The sequence below is a fragment of the Vulpes lagopus genome, chromosome 16 (genome assembly GCF_018345385.1).
Source record: "Vulpes lagopus strain Blue_001 chromosome 16, ASM1834538v1, whole genome shotgun sequence".
Classification (NCBI taxonomy): Eukaryota; Metazoa; Chordata; class Mammalia; order Carnivora; family Canidae; genus Vulpes; species Vulpes lagopus.
This window is the reverse complement of record NC_054839.1, coordinates 49,346,197-49,370,563: the sequence shown is the minus strand read 5'-3', so window position 1 is coordinate 49,370,563 and position 24,367 is coordinate 49,346,197.

Sequence of the window (24,367 nt, the reverse complement as noted above, 5' to 3'; positions counted from 1 at the left end):
TCCTGAATACATGTAATGAAGATGAAAATGAGTTGAGATTTATTGAGGCTTTTGTGAGAGTATCCGGAATTATGACAAGATGACTATCCTGTTGGTGAGTGAAAATAACAATACAACCTCAGGAAGTCATCATACTTTTCTCATTATTTAAGTTGGGAACAATGAAGGCCCATAATGACATCTGAATAAATATTTTATTTTATTTGAGACTTGGAAAGTTTCATAGATAATAGTTAAGATTTATCTCATCATAGTTTTGATATAAGCACATTATATTATTACATTAACTTCTTTTAACACATCTTTGAAGTGGGTGCATTATTTCTGTATTTTAAAGGTGAGTGAATTTATTACTGAGAGAATAAAATCTTTCTTAAAGTGGCATAGCCTTTACATGGTGGCATCTGGATTCAAACCTAGGCAGTCTCTGTCAAGTGCTAGATGGATAGTATCAAAGAAAAATCACACTAGACTAGGTAGACAAGGAAGATTTTATTCAACACTGTTACAATACAGGAGAAAGACTGAACTCAATTTCTCTGCAATAAAAGGCAAAGAGAGTTTTTAAGTGTTGAAGTAAGCTAGTATAAATGTCCTGGAAGATATTAGTGGGGAGGTTGGTCAATGTGATTAAGCCATCTGTACTTGCTAATTGACACTAATTTAAGTTAGGTTCCTCTCTTGCCACAGAGAAGAGACAGGGACATTATTTTTCTTGATGATTGCATTTGGAACGCAGGGCTCTCAGGTCCTGGAGAACGATTTTCCTTGGTTTTAAAATTGGCAAGAAACTAGGAGAAGATTTACATCTCAAAGGGGCAAAGAAAAAATTTACAATTGCAAATTTTGTAAAATAAATGCTCCAAGAAAAAAGAAGGTCAGGAGACTATAGTCCGGAAGAAAATTGTCTAAAATTTAGTTAAACTGAAGGGACTATTATAGCCATCTTGGTCAATAGCTAAATGGATAGCTAAATAGATGGATACATAGGTGGGTGGCTGGATGAATAAATTGTTGGGTAGTGGAAAGATAATCAGTCTATCACGATTCTCATGCAAACATGACTCTGTGAGAGAAATAAAAAGACCTTTAGATACTATGTACTTATTCTTGCTTATAATAAGCATCTCTTAGCAGAAACATTTATATCATTGTGTACTTTGCTGAAAGGTCATATTAATGTCCCAATAATTTATTTCATTTCCTGTAAAACTAAATGAAAAAAAAATTACCTGATAATATCGAGGGACTCTCCTGCCCCATTTAGAGAATTTTCCCAGAATATTCAGTGATGTATTACTAGAAAGAGAGACACTAGAAAATTTTAATTTATTGCAAACTTTTGACACTATCTTTAATCCTTCATTTACTTTTCATTAACATATTCATATTTGTACATTTAGCAAATAAACCTTAAGTGGCTACTTCATGACTGACAATGTTCTATGCTGAGACAATTAGAGATCAAAAGTAAACCAATAATGGCTTTGGGGGATGAGAATTATGAAGAAAAATTAAAGTAGGGTAAGAATATGAGAATCTAGGGATTAAAGGCATTTTTTTTCTTTTTTTATTATTTCATTTCATTTTGTTTCATTTTATTTCATTCATTTTATTTTGGAAAGTAGTTAAGAGAGACATCTCTGAAAAATGGGACTCATACCATAGACAAGTGGGAGTCCAGAGCAGAGGGAGCAAATACTACAGTTGCCTTGAGGCATGCTGAAGAGCAAGTAGAAAAGTGTGTCTTAATCAGAATAGGTAAGACATAGATAACTTAAGAAGAAATGAAGGGCCAGGTAATGAAAAATTTGTAGACCATGTGATGTGTAGTGTGCACATTATCCTAAATTTGAGAGCATATCTTTGGAGTTTTGAGGAGGGACACATATCAAGATAAGAGGTTTCTTTACAGCAAATCTGTGATTTTATACTCTGGAAACTTCTGAAAGTTTTCAGATATTGGCTGTGTCTTGTAAATAGGGGTTTTACTATAATCCTTGAAGTATATTTTAGGTTTGCACAAATTCCAAGGCTATATTTCAGCTTGTTTGTAACAGTGGTTCTCAACAGTAATCTGCTGAAGAATCACTATATTCCATCTCTGTCTAGGATGCAGAAAGTTAGAAAGAATATCTCTCCCAACTAACAAGAATAATTCAGAAGAAAACTATAAAATCATAACTTTTCTCGAAACCATCAGTGAGATGAGGTCTTAGGGCAACCTAATAGCCTGAATTCCTAGAAGGGAGAGTCAGCCGTCTTTTTGAGATATGTGGGATATGGACTGTTTCACCTATGGCAGAGAAAGGAGAGACTTTCATATAAATGGGTAAGAAGAAATCTGCTAAAATTTAACAAAAAAATTTAACAGCCATGTATGAACTACTGTAAGAGTATAAAGCCATCACAAATTCCCAAGTCAAAGGAACTTTACAAGCACATGTAGACTCTTTACAACTGACTTCCAGTGGTCTCCTGAGCAATACGAAAGATCTTTATGTATGGCTAAACTGTACATCATTATTTACTAATGTTTGTTTTCTACATAAACATCATTTAAAATTAAGAAAGAATATACAATACATTATTACCTTTCATCATTAAAGAATAAGACACAAATCCATATATTATTGACTGCACTAAAATTGTACTTTGCATATGTCTTTTCACATTCTTAATAAAATAAATAATATGAGTAGCACTCATTTATTTTTCTTTTTGCTTTTCATTACAACCTAATTTTATATGAAATAAATTATATAGAAAACACCCAGGTCTACTGTATACATTTCTCATAATTATAAGTGGCAAAAAGGTCTGAAATCACCATTTGATATTTTTATTACTGTTTTTAGGCAATGACTACCCATAAATTGAGCTGCCCTGATATCATATATAGGATTAATTAATTAACCTAAATAGGAACTAAAAAAGTATCATGGGGAGAAAAACAACAACAACCAGAAAATGGATATCAAAGTAAAAAATGAAATATTTTTTTTCTCAGAAATACAGGATCTTAAAATAAACAGGTTACTTATGTGAAGTTGTACTTTTTCTTCACATTTATCACCTTTTTAAAAAAGATTTTATTTATTTATTCTTGAGAGACAGAGAGAGAGAGAGAGAGAGAGAGAGGCAGAGACACAGGCAGAGGGAAGAGCAGGCTCCATGCAGGGAGCCTGACATGGGACTCGATCCCAGGACTCCAGGATCACGCCCTGGGCCAAGGGAGACGCTGAACCGCTGAGCCGCCTGGGCTACCCCATTTATCACCTTTTAATATCACATTAAACATGTTAAGATTCTCTGGTGAGTAGATAAGAACAGACATATATTTCAATGTAACAGAATTGAGACAGTAAGCAAATACTGATTTTTGACAAGTGTTCTAAGACAATACAAAGGGGAGCAAATAGTTTTTCTAGTGAACAGTGATGGAACAACATAATATCCACTTACAAAAGAATGAGGTTGAATCTCTCCTTATACTGCATACAAAAATTAACCCAAAATGAATCTTTATCCCAAATATGAGAATTAAACTATATGACGTTTACTTAGGAATAAGTTCTGGTGACCCTGGGTTAGGCAATGGTTTCTTAAATATGACACCAAAAGCACAAGGAGCAAAATCTGAAACATAGATAAATTTTACTTATTCAGAATTAAAAATATGTGTGCTTTAGTGAACACCATCAAGAAAGCAAGTGAAAAGAAAACCCAGAAAATATTTGCATATCAGATATGATAGTGGATTTGTATCTAGAATATATGAAGAGCTTATGGAGCTCAAAAATAAAACTCCAATAACCCTATTAAAATTAGCAAAAATTTGGAATAAGCATTTTTCCAAGAATGTATACATATAGCCAATAAGCACATTAAAAGATGCTTAACATCATTAGTCACTAGAGAAATGAAAATCAAAACCTCAACAAGATACCACTTTGTACCCACTGGGTGACTATAATAAAAAATACAATGATAGTGTTGGTGAAGATATGGATAAACTGGAACTCGTATACATTGCTGGTGGGAATGTAAAATGGAGTTCCATCTTGGCAAAAACAGCTTGGCAGTTCATCAAATTGTTAAACATAAGAGTTACTGTGTGACCCATGATTTAATTTCCAGTTATCTATCAAGACGAACAAAAACATATTTTCACACAAAGCTTATGTGAAATATTCACTGCAGCTTTATTCAGAGAAGCCAAAAAGTGGGGACAATTCAAATTCCCATCAACTGATGAGTGAATAGACAATTTTCCAGTGTATATCCCTTCAGCGGAATATTGTTTGGCAATAAAAACTGAATTAATGACACAAGCACAACACAAATGAATTTTAAAAATGTGATGCTAAGTGAAGAAAAAGTCATGAAAGATTATATATTGAATTATTAGATTTATGTAAAATGTCCAGTATAGGAAATCCATAGAGACACAAATAGATAGGTAGTTGGCAGAGGTTGTGGGAGAAGGAGTATGTTGAATGTGATTGCAGCGGAGTTTCCTCTAAGGGGTGATTGAAATGTTCTGAAGTGCAATAGTGGTGATGTTTGAATAGCTCCGTTAATATCCTAAAAATCACATAATTCTATACTTTAAAAATGGAGATTGTGGGTGCCTGCGTGGCATAGTTGGTTAAGCATCAGAGTCTTGGTTTCAGCTCAGGCTCATGATCTCAGGCTCATGAGATGGCACCTCAAGTCCAAGCTCTGTGCTCAGCACGTGGAGTCTGCTTCAGATTCTCTTTCCCTCTCCCTCTGCCCCTCCTGCTCATGCTCTCTCAAATAAATAAATAAATCTTGAAAAAAAATAGAATAGTGGAATAGTTATGGTACATGAACTCCATTTCAATAAAGCTGTTGTTAAAAATATTAATAATTACAGACTAGAGGTTGTGGCCTAGAAAGGTTCTACCAGACAGAGGAAAGAGACCTGCATTGGGCATGAGCAACACTTCCACAGCAGCTCTACAAAGTCCCTTCATCTCTGAGTGAGGCAGTGTGGTATGATAAAGAGTACCCACACTCTATCATACAGCCCGGGTTAAAATCCCAACCCTGCTATTTATTAGGATCATAAATTTGATCAAGTTTCCCCGCTCACAAAATGGGGATGGATGTATTGGACTGTTGTGAATGTTAAATGAACTAGAATATGTAAAATGCTTCAGCAATGGGTGGCACATGGTTAACGTTAGCTATTATTACTATTTTAGCAGAGAGGTGTGGGTCAATAGAATACCCACAGAAGTGAAATGCCTTCTTGACTCATTATACCAGGGGGCACACGATGTAACTATGACTTATAATCGGTGATGTTAACATTGATCACTCGGCTAAGGTACTGTTTGACAGGCTTTTCCACTCTACAGTTATTATATTCCCCATATGTATACTCTATTCTTTATAAATGAGTCACTAAGCCCAGCTCTCCAAAAGGCTCTACCTCCTAGAGAGGGGTAGGTCTACATTTATTATTTGAAAAACTCTAAAGATTTGTCTCCTCTATTTATTTATTTATTTATTTATTTATTTATTTATTTATTTAAACATTTATCTGTATCGGTATGGAATTGTGCACATGCATTTTATATTTTATGTTTGTGGGCAGATAACGGTTCCTCAATTCCTAGAGTCTGTGCATATTACTTTACATGGCAAAAGAGATTGCAGATCTGATTAAGGTGAAGGGCCTTGAGATGGAGCGATTATCCTGGATTGCCGAGCTGAGTTCATTCTTCTCTCACAAGTCCTTATAAGTACTTTTTCTTTCTAGAGTCAGAGGAAGATAAATAAGACTTAGGAAGAACTGTCAGAAGAATGCAACATTGCTGTCTCTGAAAATGGAGGGAAAAGCCCCTAGTCAAGGTCAATGAAAACAGCCTTTAGAAGTAGGAAAAGGCAAGTGAGCAGATTGTCCCCCAGAGTCTCTACAAAGATTACAGTCTTCCCAACACCCCAGTTGTCCGCCAGCGAGCTTCCTGTTGGACTTCTGACCTATGCAACTATAAGATAATTTGTGATTTTAAGTCCCTAAATTTGTGTTATTGCAGCAATAGTGAAAAACTAATAGAATGTTACAATCCAATACTAATGTATTTTACTATAAATTTATTTTATTGCACAAACTGTTCAAGTTTTGGCCATTGGGAGCCCTTTCAGATTGGTTCCCGTAAGCCCTTAACCTGCCATCTTTTTGATTAGTGAGAAAATTCCTAATTTTCTGGCACTATAAGGTATTCTGTATTCATCTTGCATTTTCCTTACACCAGCCCTAAACTCAGTCACTTTTCCAAGAACTTTGGTTCTGTTTATTGTAGGATAGTACTTAGAAACCAGGATCTGAATGCTCGGTATTTTTGCTGCTGCTTGTGTGTCTCTGCTTCTAGGTCTTCCTAACAGACAGAGGTAGAAAATACATTGAAACATAAAAACTCATATATACACATAATTACTACCACATCTATAAATTCCTGTGTATATTAAACAACATGGAGATAATGATGTCTCAGACTTTAATGCATCATGACAGGGTTTATTCTAGTTTTCCTTTCTTGCTTATTTCTAATGTCTTTTTCTGACAGTGAAAAACCTGGCTCTTATTATCTTCCATTTATTTCCTTTTCAATGCTAATATTCATATAGAGTTCTTTCAGAATTGTTGAAGTCTACTCATGTGAGAAAAAAAATGACCAACTGGAGTACAGTTCTGATTGCCTTTAGCCTTAGAATTTCCAGTAAAATTAACATTGTTCCCCAAACTAAATAGATCAACTTCTTTTCCTTCATGCCCTTCAGTGAGGTCATGTCATAAATCTACGAGACAGATTAATCTTTCACAGTGTATACTGCATCATGTGATCTACATTGCCCTGTGTGTCTGTGTGTGCTTAATTTTTATACTTTAAACTACATTCTTTGGAATGGAGAGTTGTAAATGCTTTTAGAAATGCATCAAATTATATATTTTATCACCCTAAAAATTTCCCCATGCATGAACAATCAACTCTTCCCAACCCCAATCCCTCGGAATTTCTGATCTTTTTCATCCCTTTCTTTAACATTGAGCCTTCTAGAATATCATGTGAATGAAAATATACCATATGCGTGTAGCCTTTTGTATCTAGCTCCTTTCCATTAGAAAATTGCACTGAAATTTATCTCTGTGGATTTATGAATTAATAGTTCAGTCCTTTCATTTCTCTGAATAATATTCCATTGTAGGATTCATTGTTTATTCATGTGTCTGTTGAACAATATTTTGCTGGCTTCCAGTTTATGATGGGTATCAATAGAGCTGCTATAAATAGTAATGTATAGAATTTTCTGTTAATGGAACTTCCAACTCATCTCTGTTATATAAGAGCGCAATTGCAGGATCATCTAGTGTCTATGGTTAAACTTAAAAGATACTGCATTCCAAAGAGGATGTGCCATTTTGCATTCCCATAGCCATTAATGAGAGAGTTCCTGTTGATCTATATCTTCATTAGCATCAGTTAATGTCAGTCTTTGGATTCTGGTCATTCAAATAGATGGATAGTGGTGTCACATTGTGGTTTTAATTTGCATTTACCCAATGATAAATGATGTTGAGTGTATTTTTATATACTTATTTGCCAGTAATACATCTTCTTTGGTAAAGAGTCTGTTCAGACATTTTGCCCATATTTAATTGTTTGCTTTCTTATTATTTTCAAGGAATGTTTATACATTGTGGATAAATTCTTTTATCAGCATTTGATTTTGAATATTTTCTTGCTGTTTATGCCTTGGCTTTACTTTCTTTTAATAATGTCTCTAACAAGGCAAAGGTTTGTTTTGATTTTGATGAAGTCTAAATTTTACAGATTTTTTATAACATTCAACTTCTTAAAATGGTTTAGTTTTTTGGTATTATATCTAATAATATATCGCCAAAGCCAGAGTTACAAATAGTTTCTCCTTTGTCTTCTTCAGGGACTTCATAGTGTTAACATTTTTTCAATTTGGTGTGTAGTTCCTGTTGAATTAACTTTCCATATGGTGTGAGATATCTACTAAGGCTCATTATTTTCTAAATGTTTCAAGATATTTTTTTGAAAACAATAGCTTTTTTCCATTGAAATGTGCCTTTGCACATTTGTCTAACTCAGCTAACTGGAGTACTTTTTAACACTAAAAATTGGTTGGAAATACCATGGCACTATATTAGGTATTATCTTGGTTTTCTCAGAGAATGCATAGTAATACCTGTCATATCCAGTGACTTTCTGTTTATATACTCAATAATCAACTCAATTTAACAACCTAGTTTCAGGTGTTATTTCATTTTCACAACTACAGAAAAAATATTAGCCTCACTTATATGTGCTTCCTAGGGAAGTTTTTATACCATGTCTTCTTGTGTCTTATGAATATATAGATTTGTATGTGTTAAAACTTTCTTTAAACTAATAACAATAATATTTTGCATTTTCATATTCAAGGGTATTGTGCTGCAGCCCCTCCTTATCAATAATATGTATGCTTTTTTTCTTTAGTTCTTTCTTTTCTTTTTAAGGATATGATGGACAGACCCTAGGTTGACTCCTCTTTCCCATTAATGCTTGTTTCCTAATTCCCGTGTTTTTCTTAGTCTCTATTTACTTATTTGATATATATATATTCTATATATGTATATTCCTTATATATATTCCATATATATATATATATATGGAATCCCACTCATACCACAGTTTAGCTTTATGTAATGCATAACCTGTACACTTATGTGGCAGTTCTATTTCCCCATATATTAAATTTGCTAGGGAGAATAGTTCATAGTTATCTCCTCTGTGTATCTATCCTAGCTTATTTATATGCAATACAGTTTCACTTAATTCATCGACTTGAAAAGAAATGAATTACATTGAGAAAAAAAAGAAAACAGCAAACTCTTTGTAAACTTCTAACACATTTCATAGTTTTATTAACTCTTTGATGTTAAAAGTTCCTCAGAGATCACCCAGTCCATTTTCTGTGTTTTATGGATAATGAAATGAAACACAGCATTGTTCTATGACTTGTCAAAGGACATATTCTTAGTTAATGTTGTAGCTGCTCAATATTTTATGTATCTTGACACCCAGTCCTATGCTGTGCCTAGTATGTGATCCTGCCAATTTTTTGTCATGTGTGTATTATGAAATTATTATATTCTAACAGTGTAAATAACTGTAAAATATAAAGTATATTTATTTATTAAATCCATGTGATATTTTATTTTTAAATAACATGGATTCAGAACAAATAGATATATTTTGAACAAATTATAATGATTTTCCCAAAATGGTAGATTCAAACCTAACGGGTTTTATTGTATAATAGGAAATCTTTTTTTTTTTTTTTTTTTATAATAGGAAATCTTAATGAGATTTTTTTTTTTATTTATAGGGGTTAGGAGACAAGTTTTCATGAGTCCATGTGTTTCAGTACTTTTTGTGGCCAGAGATACTGATTACTGTTGATTATCTTTATGGGTAAGTATTGATAGCAAACAGCTTGGAAGATAGATGTCTCCCTCCAGAAGGAAATGTAAGCATGTATACTGTCCAGTGGATTAAAAAAAAAAAAAAAAGTTTGGGTTCCCTAACATTAGGATTCCTCCCATGTAAAGCTACCTACTGAGTATGAAGGCATCACTAATCCTCTTCATGTGACTGCATAGGAATGGAAGCTCCAGAAAATGGCACCAAAAATATTGATAACTCTATCTACTACTATTTCTGCTAGTAATATGGCTTTTTTCTCTGACTCAGGAATTTCTTAGTTAATGTCAGCATCAATGAAACGGCAGAGCCTTCATCTTTTGTGCCATGAGCTTCTCGGATAAAGTGGCCAATGGGCTGGTGGGCATGGCCATACAGAGCCTGGATCCCTGTTCCTTGGAGATTTGCTGCAGGGCCTGCATGGGCGTCTACCGCTGGTTTATGGTGGCTGCCACCCTCTGCCTGTGCAGTGTCCTCATCTGGCCCATCCCCTGATGGGGACCCTGGAGCCCAGCCCTGACGCCCCACAGTCCCTGTCCTGTGCCCAGGCCACTGCTGACCACGAATAAAGAGCCACCTGTGGGTGAGGACTGCAGCCTCAGCTGCCTGCCTGGAGCCCAGGTGGGAAGAGGGCAGCTGGTGGGTCCCAGAGGGTCACCAAGGTCTTGGTCTTTATTGAGCCTCTGCTAGACGCCCCCCCCCCACCGCAGTCCACCCACCACCCCAGTCCTGGAAGAAAAAAAAGCTAATTGTTATGCTAATTTGTTACATTGCAAGTAGGGAAAATTCCAGATCACTCACAGTTGCTGATGATAGTTACTGTGGATATACACTTTATTTTTACAAATATCACACCTCTTTTTCTTCAAGAAAATGATCAAAATAATTAAATAAAACAAAAAGTTAAATAAAACTTTCTTAAATAGTCAAGAGGAACTATTACTAATTCTATCACTTAGGGGAAATATACTTTATCATTCACCATATATGTATATATGGTATATATTAGCATATTGCAAAAATCTAAAATACATGTTACATAGAGAATTTTATATACAATAGTAATATATATTAGTTTATCTTCTATTTCAAGGTTGTTATTCATTCTGCCTTTAAGAACTCTTGCTTACAAAATTTATATTTTATTTAAGTATGTTTTAATTAAACTTTTCCCCCCAAAGAGACATTTTTTTTTTAACATCAAATGAACTTACAAAAACCATTTGTAAAAGAGAAAGGAAAGATGAAGAGTATTCCTTTAAATTACTTTTTTATTTACTCTTCAAAATTCTAACCAGTGCAGTTTATGTTTACTTCACACATATATATTCCACAAAGTAAATTCCCTTGAAAAATCCGAGTACTAATCTCATTTAACTAAAGTCAAAAAGAATATATGGTTTTATACAACAATAAATGTTTCATGTTAACAAATAAACTTTCAGAAATGAATGTTTAGGTTGAAAAATTGACATATGATACATTTCTTATTCTGATACTAAAATATTTATTCTGCATTTTGTACTATGCAGTCACTTCAGGCAAACTCTTGTTTGTTTTTTCTCAGAAATTTCCTCAAGAGATATAATTCTTAAACTATACTAAATTAACATTACTGCTGTTTTATGGAAGCCACGATTATTCCTAGTATCTTCATTTGTCTTCTTGTGGTTCTATTGGGAAAGAAATACTGTTCATTTTAGAAAGACCTTCTGCCATGATTACAGAGTCCTGCTGTGAGGTTTAAAATGTGTGTAATTCTACAATATTTGTGAAAATAATCACACTGTTTACATGCAGTGATGATGTTAATGAAACTAGGTCATCATCTTTAAACAAATGTTTAACCCTATTAGGGGAATAAATATTCACTGTTGAAATAATTTGCTAATTGCTTTCCCTGATTCAGATACTAGCTGGCATTTGATCTTTTATTCATTATATATACATTGTTTTATTCATATTTAATAATAATTTTTATTTTAAACAGTATCTCATCTTAGTAAAATAACATTTATGTCCACATATTCTGAATACTCACAGTTAATAACAAAAATATTTTGATATATTTATGAGTACCAACACAAATAGGATTATATTTACATGCTATACTTTAAATTGTTTACTTCTACTTGATATGCTGTGAGCATTTTTCTAAATTCCTCTATAAAACAATTTTTTAGAGTTATATTGCATTTTACCTTATGTAAGAATGGAAGTGTTTGGGATGCTCAAAAACACGAGTTTTGGGGTCTTACAAACTTGGGATAACCTCTGATTCCTGAAGCTATAATTTGGGCTTGTTTTTTAACATCCTTAAACTGTTTTCTTTTCTGTAATATAAAAATAATTATAACTACCTATATACATAATTATAGTGATTAATAAAAAAATATATGTTTGATATACATGTATCTCACATGGGGCAATGCCTATAAAATAACAAGTATTCAATACATGCTAGTTCTACTAACAATAGCAACTATGATTTTAATCAATCTCTATCACTGTACATGATGTTTAAAATTTCTCACAACTTTAGATTATTCTTTGCCCATACATTGTTTTGAACCTTTCTAAATATGGAATGAACATATAAATAAAAATACTGGGGATCCCTGGGTGGCGCAGCAGTTTAGTGCCTGCCTTTGGCCCAGGGCGATCCTGGAGACCCGGGATCGAATCCCACATCGGGCTCCCGGTGCATGGAGCCTGCTTCTCCCTCTGCCTGTGTCTCTGCCCCTCTCTCTGTCTCTCTGTGTGACTATCATAAATAAAATTTAAAAAAAAGAAATACTACTTTTTAAAAATAAAAAATAAAAATAAATAAAAATACTAACCCAAAGCATACTACTTAAGATTCTTGATTAATTATGGAAAGTTACTTGGGATCCCCGGGTGGCTCAGCGGTTCAGTGCCTGCCTTCCGCCCAGGGCCAGATCCTGGAGTCCTGGGATGGAGTCCTGCATTGGGCTCCCGGTGTGGAGCCTGCTTCTCCCTCTGCGTCTCTCTCTCTCTCTCTCATATCTCTCATATATAATATATGATATATATATATATATATATAAAATCTTTAAAAAATTAATTGTCAAAATGTAAATAATTATTATTTCAGACATCCTCAGATATCTAATGTCTGTTCTGATAAACCCAAAGGAATTTTTTTTAAAGATTTATTTATCTATTTATTCATGAGAGACACAGAGAGAGAGAGGCAGAGACACAGGCAGAGGGAGAAGCAGGCTCCATGCAGGGAGCCCGATGTGACCTTTGATCCCGGGTCTCCAGGATCAGGCCCTGAGCCTAAAGCAGATGCTCTACCACTGAGCAACCCAGGTGTCTCAAACCCAAAGGAATTTAAGAGAAGTCATGGTTTTAAAATTATACATTTCCTGTCCACAGGCTTATAAAAATTTAAAAATCAATCTGAGGAATTTACAAAGAAGATGAGGACTGTATTCAGTAGTTTCAAATAAAGAAAGAAGTTAGTATTGTAAGTACAATACTTGCACTTACAGCCACAGTCCCCAGAGTTGAAGTGAGAGTATTTGGAGTGAATGTGGATGACTTGAGATGAAGCCAGGGATTTCTTGTGTACCATAATAGTACCACTTCTCTGCTACATTTAGCTGATTGTTAGCTCCAAAGGAGGAAGAAGAAAAGAATCGAGTTGTATCTGTAATAGCAAAATGCATACTTCTCGAGTTATTCTGCTGATCATGAATTGGTCTTTTATCATACCGACTCCTTCAGTTTTAGGGGCATAGGCTGTTCTCTAGAACATTTGGAGAGGTAATGTTCAGTCTCTTTCACACACACAAGGTTTTGGTGTGTATATTATAATCGTGACAATTATGATTATGATGCCAACATATTAAAATAAGTACACAAAGTTTAATATCATGGAATTCCCTTACATTAACTGATAACTAAGTGAAGCATATTGTTTCTAAACCATAAACATCCCACGTGGTAGGCAGTATTATAAAAATATATGCATTATTTAAAAATATCTTTCCATTTATATGAATATTTTCTGGGGTAATTTCTTAAATATTTTGGATCACACGAAACATTTAAAATTTCATAGATGATAATAAAGCAATCAGTACTTTTAAACCAAGCACTAAACTCCATCACTGTGTTAGTCCTCCAACACTACTATCCCCAAAACCATTCCCTTCATATGCTCCAAAAATAAATATAAGATAAAGAAAAGAAAGAAAACAAAAATTAAAACCCGTGATAAATTCATTCACTTTTTAAAATGATCTTGAGAATTATTGCAAATGTTACACTGTAGACAGTGGTTGTTTGATATTTTATATACAGGCATACCAGGGAGAAACTGTAGTTCAGTTTAGACCATTGCAATAAAGTATCACAATAAAGTGAGTCAAATGAATTTTCTGGTTTTCTAGTGCACATAAAAGTTAGATTTCATTAAAGAGTAGTCTGTTAAGTGTGTGATGAAATTATGTCTGAAAATACAATGTACATACCTTAATCAAAAAAACACGTTAGTGCTAATAAAACACTAACCATCATCTGAGCTTTCAGTGAGTCATAATCACTGATCAGGAGTCACCATGACAAATATAATATTAATTTAAAATTTTGAAATATTGTGAGAATTACCAAAATGTGACACAGAGACATGAAATGAGCATAAACTTTTGGAAAAAATGGCACCGATAGATTTGCTCAATTCAGTGTTGCCATAAACCTTCAATCTGTAAAAAAACAATCCATCTGTGAAGTATAAAAAAAAAATGAGATGCTTATAGTTGCTACCACAAGTTCTTTGTCAACCATTCCATCTTTGCTACTTTAATCATTTTTAAATTGTATTTCTTACATAAGTAAATAGATTGAATGTGGACACTTTTACAAGACTAAGTTTATTTTTGAATTAACTTCTAATGTTCTTTAACCATTTTCTTTGTAGTATTGATATCTTGTTTTGCATTTGTAAATGTTCCATGCACAGTAATGATTTCTCCCACTGAATAGCAATTTGTTGCTAACACTTTCCCAGTATTCCCAATGTACTGCAAATTTTGTTTCTCATTATTCAAATCTTCTTTAGATTGATATTTTAATTTTACTCATTTTCACTGTGACAAAATTAGCAACTTTTGTTTGCCGTTGGATTACCAGCTCTAGTGTCTTAGATGAAGAGGATTTTCCTACTTTTTGCCTTTGCGTATGTGTTTTTGCACAAAAGTGGGTGAAATCTCTCAAAAGAGAGAGAAATAAAAAGAAAAACAGAGAGAAGGAGGAATTTAGACTTTTTTATAGCCAGTTTCCCTAAATAGTTATCAGAAGCAACATAGGAAAAGAGGAAGATACAAAAAACTTAAAATTAAATGGATTTATAGGATAATCTTGACTTCTTTGACTCCCTCAGAATCTTCTTATTGTCCTTACAAATTTGTATCCAGGTAAATTTCTTTTCCTTCAAAATTTTGGAAATTGAGTCTTGTTTCAAATTGGATTCTCTTGAACAGTGAATTCCAAATGCCTTCCATATAAGCACATTTTATTCAGACTTCACAGTGGTCAAGTAGGTGATTCTGATTACTCTCAAGTTCATCGTGTTCCTCACATGGGACCTACCCATTTCCACAAAAATTCAATGTCTCCCCATAAGAGGCAGCCCCACTCAGTTCTGTCTCTGGAATAAGGGGCAGTTCTGCTACTGGTGATTCTTGCATGATCAATTTGGCTTACGAGCTGGAGATAGGGATGCCCGGGTGGCTCAGAGGTTGAGCGCTGCCTTTGACCCAGGGCCTGATCCTGGGGACCAGGGATCCAGTCCCACATCAGGCTCCCTGCATGGAGCCTGCTTCTCCCTCTGCCTGTGTCTCTGCCTCTCTCTCTCTCTCTCTCTGTCTCTCATAAATAAATAAAAAAAAATCTTCAAAAAAAAAAAAAAAAGCTGGAGGTAATGCCTAAATGTCCTGACTAGAATTTGAATTATGATCCACATTCAGGGTCACTGCTCTCCTTTGAGCATGTGGCTCTCGATTATTTCTCACAAGAGAGGGAGTTCCTGAGTAACCTTACCCTGTTACCACTAGTTGATTACATGGGATACCCCAATCACAAGTTCTGTGATACAAATACTGTCTTTCTTAATAGGAAAAAGTGCCATTAAATGCCTGTATTTTGCATAAGCACATAAACAACAGGAGTACATGCACTTCCCTAAATTTTTAGAGGCTTTCTTAGAAACATTTCCTTGGCAAATCTGGAGAGTCCAACCTCCAGATTTTTTATGAAGGTCAGTCTTTCTGTAGGTGCAGCTGACCACTCTCACATGCCTGGCAGATTGATTTTGTACGGAGACAGCTCTTCACGTCTCTTGTATTTGTTTTTTTTTTTTTTTTTTTTTCTTGTATTTGTTTAAGTCTTGTCAAGTGACATTGATTTTTGTTGAAGAAGTTTGTATAGAAAACGCCTTTGGAAGATAGAGACAGTGTCTCCCTTGAGGGCAGAGGGCAGATATTTTTTTCTTGGCTAAGACAATACAGATTATGTATTTACCCAGGACACATAAGGGGTGGATTTGCTAGCATCTCTTGATATGTTTGAAGGCTTCCTAAATTTTAGGTTCCTCAGCTCTGACACAAACTTACTGTATGTGCAGCATCCACCTCTGGGAACCAGGGGAGCTCATGTGAATATAAACCTTGTGTTTCCTGCTCTGCTGAGAGGAATGAAATCCTTGGTTTCTGATACAGGAGTCTTGTGTCTTCTGTCAACATCTATGAAGCCTTGCCACTACTTGTTATTATGGAAGTGGGGTCAAAACTCAGATCCTTCATGTTTTAGACAAATTTATACTCTTAAGAGTCTCAATCAAAACACAATTAATTTGGTGATAACGTTTTTTGGGGCAAATTCCAATTAGCCTACAAAGCAGAGTGGACAAAAATGCTTTAGAGGAACCAGGCATTTAAGAGAAACAAGTAAATAGGTCACACAAGATAAAGGAGTAACAGAAGGAGTGAGCAAACTGTGATGTACCTGTCCTGCATAAAGCATTCACATTTTTTGTGAATGCATCTTCTTTTGCTTTTTTCTCATATTTATTTAACATTTGCTTGTCAAAGAAACTACAGAATTAGGCCAAACTTGGTGTGAGCACTGGCGCCGTGTGAATCTATAGCACAAGTTTTCAATTTTGTGATAATTCTCTATGTAGTTAAGTGTGCTTAGTTTCTGCAAGTAGAATAAAGAGATCCCAAGAGAAGGTTTTGAAAAAATCTCTTGCTTCTACCCCTCTTTCTGGATATTTCTCCTGAAAATGAAGAAAATCTGCAGCGTTTAGAAATTGTTTTCAATCCTTTATTCAGACACCTTTTCTTTCTTCTCCAGGCTACTGAATTTGGTCAGGAAAGTAGACTCCACAGGACTCTTAATGTAGTTTCATCGTAATTCAGTGACATTGCTGAAAAATGCAGTAACTTTTGAGAAGCCACCTACTCTCTGATTATCAGTTATTCCAGCAAGGTCAAAACACTTGTATCAAAATTAATCCTAAATTTTTATGGTTTGTAATCAGTTTACAGCATAGTTCATGTACCACATAAAAATTTTTAGCAATGTATAATAAATAATCCTCTAAATCCATAAACTGAAAGAAAAATTTTTCTCTGTTTTTCCATGACTCGAGCTTTTATGCTCCTTCCACTGAAGTGGTGGAATTTTTTACCTTCAAATATTCTTAGAGGTTCCCTCCTTCCCATAGTCTTACTGCCAAAGTTTTGAAAGTCTTATACAGTGCCAGGATGCTGGGGTGGTGTTCTAGTAATCTGTCCATAAATTTCTGAAATTTCATCCATTTACCTGATCAGCACGGTCCTTCAAGTCCCTCCCCAATGTTTCTTGAATTAAATCTGTGTTACAAGATCAGCAGAACAAAGGACAAGAGGAGGAAGACAGTGTGGGGGGGGATGGAATGGGGAGGAAGGAGGGAGCCATAGTGCAGACAAGCTCCATCAGTGGAGTTTCATCTCTATAATGTTTTTCTTTGTCTATTTTAGGCCTGTCTAATTATAGAACCTCTATGTTGCTATACAGGTTTTATAGTTCCTACCTGTTTATGTTACTTGACAATTTCCTGCCACCTGGAAATTTTTGGCTTTGTTGTCATGTAACCTAAATAAACCTGGGATGCTTTGATACCATTTGAAGGCTCATGTCAGTATGAGATCTACAAAATATACAGGTGCACATGCATACATGTGCAACACAAATAAGATTACATTTGAAACATATGTCTTTGTAACAGTATTTTGGAGGGTGGAAAAGGGATTACATCACAGAAAACATAATGAAACTCAGTTAAAACCCTTTTTATCCATCTACCTGTTAAAAATAACAATGGTTCATAACAACTCTCCAGATGTCTCATCTCTTCCAACTTCCCATGTACATTGCTTCTTTCTTCACTTTTCTTACCTCTCTCATATTTGTTTTCTCTCTTCTACTGTTTCTTTTTGTTCCAGAAAGTAGTGCTCCTTTCTTTTCCTGTAAAAGGGCTCATTGCCTCTCCTATTCTATTTTTCTTATCATCACTCATTTATTAATCAATTTTGGTGTGCAGTGGAGGTGCAGGTGGTAAGCTTATTTTCCTTCTCAATAGACTTATTATGTAATAACTTCTACCACTGACACTGCTTTCCAACAATACATGCACTTGGAAACAAATATAAACTCCATAATTCTTTTGTTAATTATTGTATTCGATAACTACTATATTCTAGCTTGCCCTTCTACATTAAAAGTTGTTGATAATTTCATTCATATTTTAAATAATTTGATATTCTCCTTTCATAATTCTGAGATGAACTCTCAAGAATTACTGTTAATGAAATTAATATTACTTATTTTGAAATAAACATTTAAAGTCTGTTGTATTCCACTTAAGAACTTTCAGATGACCCTTAGACCCTTACAGATGTGTTTTAAAATATTGTATACATTCATATTTATATTTGAATTTCACATCATAAATAGATTGGTTCATCATCTGTATTTTTCACAAAGATTTCAAAATGCTTTTCAAAATATGTGGCTAGAGTGTCAGACTGAGGATAAAATGTTTTTATTTTTAATCTAGTGACTATAAGAAAATAGACATTTTTCAACTACATATATATTCTTATAATACTGTATCTGATTCCAAATTTATTAATTAAACAGTATTTCCTAACTGGGACAAAATTTCATATGTAATGTTATTACTTTTCAAAATATCATTTTTTTAAAATAACTTTATTTCTATCAGGCTCATCACAAATTTTAAATAGTCATCTTATAGACTGAATGTGTATGTCCCTCCCAAATTCGTATGTTAAAGCCTAACAACCAGTGTGGCTGTATTTGGAGTGAGGGTGAAATTATAGTTAAATGAGATCACTGGAGTGGGACCCTGATCTGACAAGATTAGTGTCTTAGGAGAAAAGGTGCCAGAGCTGGCTCATTCTCGCGGTGTATCTCGCTCTCTCTCTATGCATACATAAAGAACAGGTCAGGTGAGTATAAATCAAGAAGGTGACAGTCTTCAACCTAAGGGAGAGTTCTCATCAGACACCATCCCTGCTGGCACCTTGATCTCAGACTTCCGTCTCCAGTACTGTGAGAAGATAAATGTGTATTGTTTAAGCTATAATCTATGGCATTTTGTTACAGCAGCCTGAGAAGACTAATGTAATTTGCAAACAAGTTTTTACATATTCAATCTAAGTTCATTAGCTCTTAACTTACCCATTCTAGAAATTTAGATTTCTCCATGATCATTTTTTCTCAATTAGGAAATAGTTATTGATAGAGATTTCTTTACGGATCTTTACATTCAGTAAGGTATGATGATACCAAAAACACAAATAAAACAGAAATACATATAAATTATATATAAATATATTTATGTTTAGGTAAATGTTAGTAAATGATGAACACAATAAAACGGTGATTGGGGAAAAGAAATCAAATGATATTCATGTAAACTTGATAAACAATGCAAAAAGTCCTCAGAATTTTTTAAGGAAGTGACTGGGAATGTTGGCTTAGAGTTGCTTTGCAGAACTGAGAGAGTGTTTTTTGGTTGGTGCCTGGTCAATACGGTTTTAGTTGAGTTAATATGCCCAGAGGTCAAGAACAAGCTTAAAGTTGAATAAATCAAAAAAGGATGCACATATCAGTCTAGGATAAGAAATATAAAATAGATTTCACCTTAGATGTCAATGATAAAATAAGAATACTGGTGCATGATGAAACTATAGATGAAGTGGAGTGAAAACATGCCAATAGAGATCCAGAGAACAAAATAAAAGAGAAAACTATGTTGTACATGTCTAAGTTATGAACTGTGTTATACTTTGCTAAGAAAGCACCCTTTTAAACTGTTATAAATGGAAAATATTCAGTAGAGCTCAATTTAAACCACATTTGTAAAAAGGATGGGGATCACAAAAGACTGACAAAACTATATCTATTCTATACAAGACAGGCCTATGTAGAAAATTATTATTTGCAATTATATAAAGGTTTTTTTTTTAAGGTTTTTCTCTTCAAAACTTCTGAAGGAAATAAAAGGAAGGGGCTTCTATGACAGTAGATAAAATGTCCATTGTATGAGACACACATATATTCTTTGAAGATTTTTTTCTGTCATGTTGATCAGACAGCTTGTACAAGGATTTACAGAAAGTAATTATTTTTTGAACAATATTGAATTCTTCAGCTGTTGATATAAATAGCTATTTTGAATTTTAAATGTACTATTCTTTCAGTAACAATCTATTGCCAGGACTTCAATTTTTTTTCTCTGTTATATGGGACTTGCAGATGTACATGTTTCTATAAATTATTTATTGATTAATGAACCTTATATTCACTTCCACAAGTGGAAACTTAGAAAAATTTGAAAATAAGTACAAGAATAATATTATTATTGTAAAAAATATACTCAAGCTTTATCAGTTTTTGTTTGTTTAAAATTAAAAAAAATACGGATACATCTTTAAATCTCTGAATCACTTATCCTTAAAATAAAACACTAGCAAATGAGATGTATTGCACATTTATAGGCAATGACATAAATATCATCTGAGAAGTTTGTCTACTTGCAGCTATGTAAATGAGTAAAATTGGATTAGTTCTAAAGACAGTGCAAAAAAATAACATTCCAGAGGCATTCTACAAGTAACATGGAGTCAACTCTTAAAACTGAAAGACTGATAATGTACTTATTATTTTTTATTAAATATACACCCTTCTGCTCTCAATATGCTGATCTTTTTAAGGTACTTTTCATTATTTCTTAAAAGACAATAGGGAATAATAGCCGATTCATGTTTTAAGTGCCATATGCCAAAGTTGAAGTTTATGAAAGGGACACACAAGCAGAGAGTAGATTATAGCAAAGGCGTTCGGAAAATGATACGCTGAATCTGTACCATTGAGTTTGAACTTTGTGGATTCATTTTATTTATTTATTTATTTATTTATTTATTTATTTATTTATTTATTTATGAGATAGAGCAAGCTGAGAGGTGAGGGGCAAAGGGAGAGGGAGAGAAAGAATCTTAAGTTGGGTGTGGAGGCTGATGCTGGGTTCAAACTCACGACCCTGAGGTCATGACCTTAGGTGAATTCAAGAGTCTGACACTGAGCCACCCAGGAGCCCTTGAACTTCATGGATTTAAGAAACTTTATTTAACCAAGGAGCAGTGAAAGCATTCCAAGAAACATGGACTGCCATTCAATACCTTGGGCAAACAAATTTATTTTTCTTTATATGTCCACTTGTATAAAATGGATATAAAACAGATGCCCTATATATCAGACACATATTAAGTCAAATCTTAATTTTGAAAAATATTTGAAATAGTAAACAGTTGTGTTTCCCAGCACCCATCACCCTTTTTTCAAGACATAGTGATTCACTACATTGGTCACTCTTAGAAGGTACAGTTGTCTGTAACAGAAATGACTGGAACTGAGTAACGACCTCCTTTCTTACTGGGAAAGTGTCTTCCTTCATGTTAAGCAAAACCACATGACTTGATTTAGTTAATGGGATATAAGCCGATGGAACAGGTATGAGTAGAACTACATTGCCAATGATCTTTGGACATGTCATACAAATGAGATATAGGTTTTTAAGCCACTGAAACCTTAAAGTAGTATTACTGCAGCATTATATAACCCATACTAAGGATCCTGGTGACATTTCATCTGGTGATTTCCTCTCACCATTATGGCTTGGGGAAGTGAATTTCAAGCAATTTAATGATAGAAATTAGGAGAAAATAGAACAAAAGTGGAAATGTCTTCAGTGTATACATGTCGGCAAAACTGGTGAATTATTTCTTCTTCTAAGACCATGGGGGATGCCTGAGTTCTGTTTTTTTGAGGAAGAATTTTCTATCTTTCCTTTGATTCAAGAAACTTCCAAATAGCTTGTCAGTTAATTATATGTTGTTTTATATTATCCTGAATAGAGAACCATAGCTCTTACGGAATATGATAATGCTGATGAACACTTGCATTCAAATGTACTGTTAGGATCAACATGCCCCATGGTATTCACATATAATGGTACCATATTTAATTAACTTGCCCAACCTTGAGGGAATCTCCAAAACTACTGAGAGGTCTTAAAATATTTCATTTTTAACTTAGCGTACTTGATGAGTGATTCAAAATTTAAATAAATTAGAAAACTCATTTGCAACACTCAGTGATGATTTCCCCAGTTATTCCTTGTCATTCATCAAAGATCACCCTTCTTTTCCCACCATTGACCTTTCTATATCTACTATAAAGACTATCTCTTCTTTTCCACTGATTTTCCTTTCTTTCCCTGCTACTCCTGGTCTCGTTCTTCCTTGACCGGTTCACTTCCAAATATTTTTTTAGTATTTCACATTAGATACTTCATTGAAAAAAATATTAATAACTGTTCTACATGTGGTATCTAGATACAAATAATCCCATTCTCTACTTAAATTCCATCATTTACCTGCTCTGGAATCACTGCCTTCCTCACATTCTTCGTATCTTGCTCCTTTCTCCCACCATATCTCACACTGGCTAAATCCAAATTTTGTAAGAGTTCAATCTCTGTATTCTGTGTGTAATATCAGATTATCATACCTATTTGAACATGTTGTCATAAATGAGTTTATATATTTAAGATACTTAGTACAATAATTAATACAATAATCATTAGTGATTATTAATATTAAAGTTAGCCTAGTCTGTTCCAGTGTCTGCACAACCATCAGTAGCCAGGGAAAATAACACCTTCATGTTTAGTGGTCTCTAATTATCCTCAAAAATCTCAAATACTAACTCAACATTGCCCAGAATTCTATTGTCCTTCCCTATGATGTATGCTCTCCCACATTCTACAACATTGATTTTTACACTATTTCTTTTTTCCTCAAACCTCCAATACTTTCTCTCACTTCTCACTCTAAGTGGGTGATACTGACTTATATTTCTCTCAAATATGGATATTGCAATAGATATCGACACAGATGCTGAACAGACATAAACTTAGTTGCATAGTGATGACCTCATCTTCCCTGTACCAAATGAACCAAATCACCTTCATCTCATCCATGTCCTCTGCCTTCCTTCCTGTGTCCCTGAACTGCAGTCCAAGTCTATCCTCATTCATGGACTTTAGAATCATCTACTTTTATCTTCTGAAGGACATTTGATGCTGTAAATATAGTCCCTGTTTCTGAATCACTCTTCTATCTTCTTTATTAGGTCAACGTTATCAATGAATTTCATACATTGCACATACTTCTAAACATGCAGAGGCACAGCACAATTTAAGTCACTCTTTTGTATGTTTCTAACTTTAAGGAGGTATAGTCACAGTCTTAGAAAGTTTCTAATACAAACAGGCTGAATCTAGGTTGAAGCCAGGAAAATGGTTGGCCTTCCTTGGTGTTTGTTGGGTGAGTAAACACATAAGCACCTTTCACTGTGGTGCACAATACACTTTTGAATTCCTTCAAATGTATTTTCAGTTTACACTAAAAAACAGGCACAGCACTACATGCCCTCTAACATGCACTGAAAAATTCCAATACTGAAAAATATTTCAAGTTGAGCAAGACTGTTTGTGCTTTCCAGCCTCCCAATCCTATTGCTATGTTCCTGTGTTTCCAGCCCAGGTTTTCTTAAGGGCATTTACTAATTAAAGACAATAGGACTTTGTGATGTTGTAGATTTAATTAATTTAGAGAGCTGAAGGTAATTAATGTATTGAGTTGGCTAATATGTTGAATTGACAAAGAAAATAATTATAAATATTATCAAAATATGCACTGTAATACAATAAGAGTAAAGTTTTATCAACAAATAGTAATATTTCATTTTAAAATAGAAGTAATTAAAACTAACTCCCCTGAAAAAGATTCAAATACTTGGTAAAAATAATATTCTTGCACTCATCTTAAATTTTCCTTTAATTAAACTAGAGATTACACCTACACTATCAAAAAAACAAGTCAAAGAATATAAATGAATAAAATGAGTTGAGGAAAGTAGCTATTTTTAACTACTGAGCCCTACTACATGCCCTACTAGATGCCCTACTAGATTAGGTGGCTAATAGTTGACATTAATTTTTTAATACCATGGGGGAAAGTAGGTCCAGTCTTACTACTTAACTATGGAGTTTAAATTAAATATATTTATTTTTTAAATACTGGTTAATAATTTACTTTTTAAAATCAATATTATCAAAGCCAAATAAAGCTTATAGGTAGACCACGTATGATCTGTTACATCACTAGTTTGCAGAATCT